This window comes from Vicia villosa, linkage group LG3, assembly GCF_029867415.1.
Source record: "Vicia villosa cultivar HV-30 ecotype Madison, WI linkage group LG3, Vvil1.0, whole genome shotgun sequence".
Lineage (NCBI taxonomy): Eukaryota > Viridiplantae > Streptophyta > Magnoliopsida > Fabales > Fabaceae > Vicia > Vicia villosa.
The window spans coordinates 111,823,557-111,833,374 of record NC_081182.1 but is presented as its reverse complement, the minus strand read 5'-3'; the positions used below and the strand labels follow the sequence as shown (position 1 = coordinate 111,833,374).

The 9,818-nt window shown below is 32.5% G+C and overlaps 1 long non-coding RNA gene across 9 annotated transcripts; it reads left to right on the top strand.

The window, feature by feature from the left end:
- Positions 1 to 3,933, top strand: LOC131662330 (uncharacterized). 9 transcript variants are annotated; one of them, XR_009301517.1, is made up of 7 exons: positions 1 to 450; positions 630 to 1,167; positions 1,360 to 1,531; positions 2,187 to 2,245; positions 2,339 to 2,420; positions 2,817 to 3,089; positions 3,335 to 3,933. It is a non-coding gene; the product is annotated as an uncharacterized LOC131662330 (long non-coding RNA). The 9 variants fall into 9 exon arrangements; XR_009301520.1 differs by having other exon boundaries at positions 1 to 455; positions 630 to 713; positions 842 to 1,167; positions 2,817 to 3,933; XR_009301518.1 differs by having other exon boundaries at positions 2 to 450; positions 630 to 713; positions 842 to 1,167; positions 2,817 to 3,933.
- Positions 3,934 to 9,818: the final 5,885 nt, after the last annotated feature.

Sequence of the window (9,818 nt, the reverse complement as noted above, 5' to 3'; positions counted from 1 at the left end):
TCAAAGTTGTATTCCCACCAATCACATTTCTCCATTCTTCCAAGTGGCACTCCCCTTCCTATATTCCTATTGGGTGTTTGCTAATATCCATTGGTTTTCCCTATTCTCTTTGTCTCCGTTTTCTTCAATCTCCCTTTACCTCCAAACCCTAACTTTTCTCTCTTCTTTCTTTTTCTCCCGTCTTTTCTCTTCTCTCTTTTTCCTTCTAACCCTAAAATCGCCGCCGCTGCTCTTTCTCATAAAACAACCAATAGCCGTCTACTTTTGCACATGAGAGATTTTCGTTTTTGTTTTCTGAAGATTGTTAAGCTGAATAATCGATGGTTATGATTGTACGAATTGAATCGTGTTCTGCAAGAATTTGGAACGCGATATTTGAGTTTGAGGAAGACTAAGGATGATAGCGTGTTCATGAGTGGCCTGCTTGATTTGCATTCCTTGGATACTGAGGTTTGGTGTGTGTTTGTATTTTTATTTTTCTGTATTTGGCAATCTTCATCTCATTTATGAATTCTTCTAAAGGCCTGTGAATGTATATCTCATTCTTTCAAAGAGCTGTTGTTGATTTCACTTTCTTGTATGATTGAAAAACAACTGCTTTTGTTTGTTGGCACTGTTGATTTTTGTAGGTCACAAAAATGTAGATGAAGTGTTTGATGAAAGTTCTACAAATGATAAACCTTTGCCTCAAGCGTGAATGGATCCATCAAACGGTATGTATTATGTAGTATCAGTTATCAACTACTTAAGAACTTTTATGTTGGATCTGTTTTTATACTACTGCAACATATTGATATCTTAAAAGAATATTATGAGCTCATACACGAGTTTATGACTGCAGTGAAGAAAACTTACGGCGAAAAATTCCTAATTTAGGTATCAAGTAATGCTATAAAGCATGAAATTATTTCTTGACTTAAATGATTGCAGTCTACTGATTCAAACTTTTTTTGGTTTATGTATCTGTTAGGCGAATATCTATATTAGATATTGAATTCATGTATTTTTATAACAATGCTCACAACTCGTACCAATTTCGTGTCGGACATTGTGTCTACTTTGTTTTATGGAATTTCATCGGTTGTTCTTGCTGGCTTAGTTGCATCTTTGAAATTGGTTGGTGGAAACTTAGCTGACCGCATATTCCCATTCCTTGGTGCCGGAGAGGTATGTTTTTGTATAATTATGTGTTCATCATTGTTTCTCAGAAGATATAGAGGAATTCCTATACCATTCACTGATGATTTTTTCTGGTTTTACACGATAAATAAGTCTGTTTCATTCTTCATTTTTTTTACCTTTATAAAGGTTAAAGAATTTTCCATTTTTTTCTAAGTTACTAAATATGTTTTTTTGTAGATAATCGGTGTTTCAACTAGGCTACAAATTTTGTGATGTAGCCTTAGGAGGTCTGGTGCCGGTTTACACGGTTAGGTACATGATTGATGAAAATGAAGTTTGGAGATTGTGAAACATGAAGATTAGCATGATGATGATGTTGCAAGGCTGCTTCGCGAGTATGTTCATGAAGGTATGGTTGGCATAGTGTGTTTGGAATCAAATTAATGAAACCTGTATTGATCCAAAAATGAACTTTTTCCTTTTCTTTGCCGTTAGAGTTTTTTATGGGCTAAACTGATCTGCTCGAGCTTAAATCCCAAACTGTTTTGATATTTTGACTCGATTTCATGTTGCATGACCTTTTTCTATTCTGAATATTGTTGCAGTATTTGTGTTAGTAAAGTTGGGAAATGGTTTGGTTTTATAGTTGTTTTGCATTGTAGGTCTTTTTATTGTTTTTCTAGAATGATGAAGGATAAGTCATGATGCCATTTTTGTGTTTGATTGGATCTGTACTGGTCTTGAAGTGAGCTGGTTTGTCAATAGCACGATTATGTATGTGTGAATCTGGATGTGTATTGACCTTCATTAAGGCCTGTTAATTTTTACCATCAAAACTTTAGATCTTGAATAAGCTTAAGTAACCCATCTGTAATTGTTTAGCTAAGAAATAACGATTTTAATTAGGGCCTTTATATTTTAATATTTCAAAAGATATTATGATTCTATGATTAATTAAAGTTTTCTAGAAACATATATTACTATGGTTTTGCTAAGAAATTGCAGAAGATATATTACAAACGTTATTATCAGCAACTAATATACTTTCTATATTGTTTATACAGGCAGTAGTTTACGAAGGTGCAGTTCACTTGGTGGAATTAAATATTTTGTTAGGCCGCAAGTATGATATCATTTGAATTAAATTAAAATTGTTTAGCATTCTTTTAAGCCGTTGTCCAATATACTGTGACTCTTTTCTCTTTCTTTTTTGTAGATTGGATCTATTTCTCTCTTAAACTTGCAAGTTTTATGCATACGGGAATAAGATTGGACATGACTGGATCTATTTCTATAAGGTTGCAAATTTTATCTTTTTAATGCATTTTAGGTGTTTGATAAAATGCCTTTGCTTAAGATGTCTTAAAAAATTGTGTTTTGGATCAATATGAAGAACTATTAAAATATAGCATTTTGTTGCAAGAACTCTTAAAATTGTATTTCTTCTGTATTTCCAATGTTTGCATTTCCAATGCCAAATGACAAGGCTCCCGTACGATGCAATCCTCTTTTTCATTTTCCAGTGCCACATTTTTCTTTCATTACCATGTTTTTATGCCTTCAAGTCTTCTTTTGATTATGCTTTCATGACCATGTTTGTGTGCCTATTTATGGTTTTATGTTTATATTATTCTTATTTTCATTTCGGTTATGCTTTCATTGTTCTTGCCTTATTGTAATGAACATACTGTCAGCATTTCTAGGAATTTATTCGGGATATCAAAGTCATGGTGTTGTTTGATCGGCTGCGATTGTAGTAGGAATTGGTCCAGAAAAGGTAACTGAGTTTGGCTGTACTGGTTCGTTCTTGCCCAACACTTTTCAGGTTATTATTGTCGGTTGTAGTGGTTCGGTTTGTTCAGGTTGATACACTGATAAGATGACTGGCGCAGGGTGTAATTGCGTAGTTCAAACAAGTGATGCATTTAGCATTCAAGCTAATGGGGATATTAGAATCTTTCAAACAAGTGATGCATTTTTTTCTTATTTCCTTCTCCCTTTCAAAGTCATAGTCTTACATCACTCACTTGTAGATGAGTTCAGTTATACAACATAGCTTCTTTAACTAAGCTATGGTGCAGTTATCTTTTCCAAAACAACTTTAACTAACATATCTTCTTCATGATATCATAAGCTCTTTTTTTTGTTTGTTCACTTCTGTTACTATTTTTCTTCCTCATTATTATAATTTATCTTCATATATATGGTGCAGTTATCAACACAGGGGCCAATTCATGATGAAATTGATTTTAAGTTCCTGGGGAACGTCACCTGTGATCCAAAGATTCTATATACAAATGTGTTTTCCCAAAGCAAAGGAAACATAGAACAACAATTATACTCTGGTTCGACCCAACCAAGAACTTCCACACTTACTCTATTATCCGGAAGTCTCGATACTTAAATCATATATAGTTCGCATAAACATCTTAATTGAGAATCTATTTAAGTTGTTGGAGTGCTGATGATTGGGCTACAAGAGGTGGTTTGGTGAAAGCACCCTTTACGACTTACTACCGCAATTTCAAAGCCATTGAACTCTCTTTTTTCACATCCAATTCATTCTCTGATTCTACATTGCAGAGCTACAAGGTTGATGCTTATGGTAGAAGAAGATTGAGATAGTTTTAGAAGTATTTCATGATATATAATTACTGCAATGATCTTAGCGATTCTCACAAGGGATTCCGGCGGAATGTGGGTGTTCAAGGTTCTGAAAGATATAATGAATGAAGAAATTATCATATAGCAGTTATGTCAAATATATTTTGTCTGCTTCTGTTGGAATTAATCTACATACCTTTTTGTCAATTTAAGATTTATATCACATATTTTCTAATGCTTAAGATATTTATGCACATGCTTATTTCTAATGATTATGAGTGCAAAGTACTGAGGAGCACTGAATAAAGGTACTATCAAGATTCAAACCCAATCGAATGGTGAATTTTGATGTTTACTTTTTGGACAATTTTCCTTTTGCTAATAGATGATAGATAAGCACAATTACACTTTATGCTAAAGAAAACAAAACGTGACATTCATCAGTCCAAAAAAACCTCCTTTAATATGTGTGTAATTGTTACATATTGATTGCTGTTGTGGATTTATTTTGAAATTGATAAAACTGTACGTCGTTAAAACTTTTGAAATATTTAATTTTTGAAATAATATTCATTTCTAATAATGGTAATTATGAAATGATATTTTTGGTAGCAAATTGATTATATATGATCTACACAACTCTATTTACTGAACAAAATTGTGTATACGTTTATTTATTTGGTTTATCATAATCATTTATTAAATTTAAAATTGATTATATAATAAATGAATATATGATTAATAAAACATAGTTATTTGGTTATTTTCAACATGATTATTAACTAATTTATTTTTCTGAGGTGAGTGGGGTATGGGGTTTTTTAGTGACAACTATAAAATTGTTTAATATGATTTTTCTATATTGATCTCAATTAACTTTAGAAAATACAATATTAAAAAAAAAGAAGCTAATATCACTAAAAAAAAAAATACAATATGCAAAAATATACGAGGCAATATTCAAGAAATTTTTTGTAAATTTTTGAAGTTATTAATAATATTTATAAACATTTAAAATTATTAGTTACATTAAAATTTTAATTAGTGATATGCTGCATATTTATGTTTAAATATTTATAGTTATTATTGATTTTACAATAACAAATATATATTGGTAATAATGGAGTCTTATCGAATGATTTAAGATAAGAATGAATTTATCCGTGTGGACGCAATTTCAGTATATTTTATGTTAAGTAATACAAACATCACACACATTTTGAGTAGGCATTTTAAATAAATTATATACCATTAAAATTGAAAATTATTCATGTAAGTAGTTTTTACGGGACACTATCACCACAATACTTTTTTATTTCAATCAACAAAATATTATAAATATTTATAATTAACATAAATTCACTATTTTCACGGGATACTATCACCACACTACTTTTTTATTTAAACAACAAAATATTATAAATATTTAGCCTTATCAGTGATATTTATAAATATTTATATTTATTAGTCATATTTGTAAATATTTATATTCATTAGACATATTAAATTTATCATGTTGGTGATTTGATAAATATTTCTTTTTAAATATTTTTAATTATTAGTGATTTTATAATAACAATTGTGTATCACCAACAACCTAGCCTTATCGAATTAACTAAGATACGAATGACTATCACATTTTCATGTTTTTTTTTTACATAGCTATTATATATAGATTCATTTCATCAACCTAGCCTTATCGAATTAACTAAGATACGAATGACTATCACATTTTCATGTTTTTTTTTTACATAGCTATTATATATAGATTCATTTCATCTATATTATGTTTTGTTAATCTTAAATTAATATTTCTCATTCGAATTTTTAATTTTAATTTCGTTTGTAATATATTTTTCATCTTAAGATTTGACTTACCCGTGCGGACGCACGGGTGTTCTACTAGTTAAATGCATAAAGAACATGTTTCATATCAAATATTTCATCTTTACTTGAAAGACTTTGACTATAACTCAACTTGAAATGAGTAGCAAGAGGACTGCTTACTACTGCCTTAGAACTTTTCATTTTGAATCTTTGTATCACTCTTTCAATATTATGTTCTTGTGACATCTAAAGTTTCTTCTCCTTTCTGTCATGCATGATTCTAATGCCGAAAATTTGTTTAGCTGCTCTCATGTCTTTCATGGCAAATGACTCGCCCTACTGCTTCTTTAACCTGTCAATGTTAGAAATATTTTTCCCTACAATGAGCATATTATCAACATATAACAATAGGATAATTAATTCATCATTAGAAAATTTTCTAACAAAGGCGCAATGATCTGAAGTAGTATTCGGGTATCCTTGATCGCGTATAATAGACTCAAATTTCTTTTACCATTTCCTTGGAGTTTGATTTAACCCATATAATCTCTTTCTCAATCTACACACATGATTTCTTTTCTTTTTAACTTGAAAACCACTGGGTTGTTTCATGTAGATCTCTTCCTTCAAATCACCGTGAAGGAAAGTTATTTTCACATGCATTAGCTCAAACTCAACACAGTTCTAATTGATGATATTTTTACAACAAGTGAGAAAATCTCATTAAAGTCAATATCATTTCTTTGACGGAAACCTTTCATCACTAATCTAGCTTTATACCTTGGAGACTTAGAGTTGCTCTCATGTTTAACGTTATAAATCCACATATGTTCCAAAACCCTTTTACCTTTAAGCAACTTCACTAAATCATAAGTGTGATTATCATGCAATGATTTCATCTCATCATGCATTCCATCCAACCACTTTTGATTTTCATCACTTTTCATGGCCTCTTAAAAACACTCAGGTTCACCCTCATTAGTCAAGGTCACATACTCATCAAAATTATACCTTGTAGAAGATTGTCTCTGCCTGTTAGACCTCCTGAGTTGAACTTGAGATAATTTTAGAGCTTCACCAAGATTCTCATTCTATGACATATCATTCTCCCTTTCATCATCATTAGTTGGTATATTCACCTCATCTCCAAGTTGTTGATCATCAACATAATCACATGGCTCTCCATTTTGATCATCACCAAGCATCTAAATTATGATTAGGTAACTGAACAGGATCAATATTAGACAAAATTATATCTTTCTTGAATGTAGTCTTATATACCTTATCAATATCTTCAATAGCTTGGTCTTCCATGAATACTACATCGCGACTTCAAATAAGCTTCTTCCCTACATTGTAACGTCTGTTTATTTTTCTTCAATTATTTAATTAATTATTTGTGAATTATTTGGTACAATTGTGGTTTATTTGTAAATTTGTGTAGAAACATGAGGGTGTGGCTAGACATTAGAGGTTATGATATTTTATTAGAAGTTAAATAATAATAATAATAGAATAAATGATTATATAATTAGTTGGCCTATGTGGTGTTAGCGTAAGGAATATGGGTGGGGGGGGGTTGTTGTTAAGTCCATTAGTGAGATAGAAGTTAGTAAAGGGTTAACCAAAAATAAGAGAAAAAAGAGAATTGGGAAGAAAAGTTAGAGAACATGAAATAGAGAGGTTATCGTGAAATAGGAGAAGAGGCACAAGGAGGCTAAAGCAAGAATCTATTGGAAGAGTAGAGAATAACTAATCCAAGGTAAGGTTGGGTATGATGATTAGTAGATATGACTGAGGTTTTGGTTCTATGTTGATATTGTTAGGTTTTGAATGGGAGTTTCATATAATTGATTATTGTTGCATGTTTGATGACAATTTCTTGTTGCTATGTGTTGTATGTTGCACCCCAAAATTTGCCCATATAATTTTATTTCTAACTGGCTATTGCTTTAGAATCATTCGCATATTAGACCATCAATAAATATCATACATTCATCAATAATTTGAAAATGAGATTAAGGATCTTGGATGTAAAGGATTTTATTTAGAGACTAAGGGTTTAAGCTCACAAAAGAGTAAATTGATTGGTTGGATTTCTTCGCATACAAGAGATCGTGGTTTAGGCATTATTCAAGGTTATCATTATTCAAGGATTCAAAGTATGTTTTTATTCAAAGATGTCAAGTAGTTCTTATATCTCTAGCCCGTATGGTGATTATCTCAAGTTCAAGGGTGAAGCTTAAAGCCCATTTATCCAAGATTTATTCATGTTGCAAGAAGGGAAACCAAAGAGAAAATAATTACTCAAAAAGCCCAAGTTCATTTCAAAGAGTCCAATATCCATTACAAAGAACCAAACTACAAAAAAAGGATCTCATAAAAACACTCCCAATCCTACTCTACTGTTTCTACAATTTCGAAGAAAAAAAAAAAGAACAACACAGAGTTAACTAACACCATTGTTCGTCATAACGCGAAAGGCACCAGAATCTGCATAAACTAATTTACTACAGCCTGCACACAATCATATTCAAAACCAATACAATTCCACTCCATTTTTATCGTTTGCCGATTAGGTCCTCATGCTAAACCCTTTGTACGTAGCCACTGTCATCATCTCCATTCATTGATAACCTGCACAATACAAGAATCGCATCAAAGTCTAGACCACTGACCCTACACTCAAATACATTGCAAAAGTCAGAAATTAACCAAACAATTCCATATATATTCAAACCCTGCTCATTTATAATTCAAACCTATTCAAATTCAAACCAGCAGCCCTGCATAAACCAAATTCAACTATATCCAGACTTCACACGACAATTCACTTTATACAAATTCTGAACTAACCTCTTTTCAACCTATTTCTAAACCTATATAACTAATTCAGTCCCAACTTCCCTAACCGATTCTCCTAACCACTTTTCATTCCAATAACCAACAAGTAACAGAATTCAGTTTCAACCCAACCACTTTCTACTAATTGATTTCTAACATGTAACTAACTTATAATAGTTTCAACTAACTTTGTAACTAACTGTTTCTAACCATAACTACCATTCTAACTGTCCCAACAGAAATATAACAAACTCAGAGCCAGTCACTAACGGAATCAGAAACCAACTAACAGATTTGATAACTATCGTCTCATAGATTAACTAAATCAAAAGAGAGGAAGGAAGGAACCTGATGGCATACCTATATAACTCTGCACTCGATTCATTCTTCATGTTTGGCCACACTCCACCATTTTCTTCACCCATTCATCTTCATATCACTTCTCCCTCCATCTTCAACCTTCTTCTTCACTCATCTGGACCCTCTCATCCTCTTCATCTCTTCACTTTCACTCCCTCGATTCATCATCACCTTGGCTTCACCATTCTTCACATTCATCATTCTCCACCACTCTGCTTCCATTCTCCATGAACCACCTTCATCTTGAATCTTCACTTCTCACTCACTTTCACTCATCATCATCTCCATCTCCACTCCACCTCTGCAACCACTTCACATTCGAGCCATTATCTTTCAATCTGCATCAGCCTTCACTCTCTCCATTTCAACATTCATCACTCCTCACCATTCTTCGTCATTCTCGATCTCTCTGCTCCCTCGTCACATTCGCCATAACTTCAATGCAACAACAACATCTATAATCTCTTCATTGCAGCAAGAACGCACCAACCATCGACCTTACGACATCAACATCAGTTCTTTATCAGCAAAAATCCAGAAATTCAAAGAAAAAGGGAAGGAGTAGAAGGAGAGAGTTCAGATACGAAACAAAGAATCGAAAGCTATTACCTGGAAATCGGAGTTTAATTCTCTGGATTCTCTCGTGCATCTCAATTGTGCAGAAGGATCACCGGAACTCCGTCCGGCAGACATTTAAGAGAAAGTGAGTTGAGGTCGTTGTTGAGGATGGAAGACGAAAGAGAGCGAGCCATTGGAGAGGTGTTTCTACGGTGAGTTTTGACGGCGGCGCTGATTGGAATTTGGTCGAAGACAAGGGAAGGCCGTCGCGCCGTCTTGAGTCCGTCGAGAGCAAGGGGGAAGACGAGATCGAAAGCTCAAAGGTCGCATCTCTAACCTTATTCTCTTTCTTTTTCAATTTTGATTAACATGTTTTCAATTAACTGAATAAAACGGTTTTTAATTACTATTAATTGGAGATTAATAGGGTTAATTGTGTTTAATTGATGAAAATCTGAGACTATATTGTGAGTTAACATGGATTACTGATAGTAACAATAAAA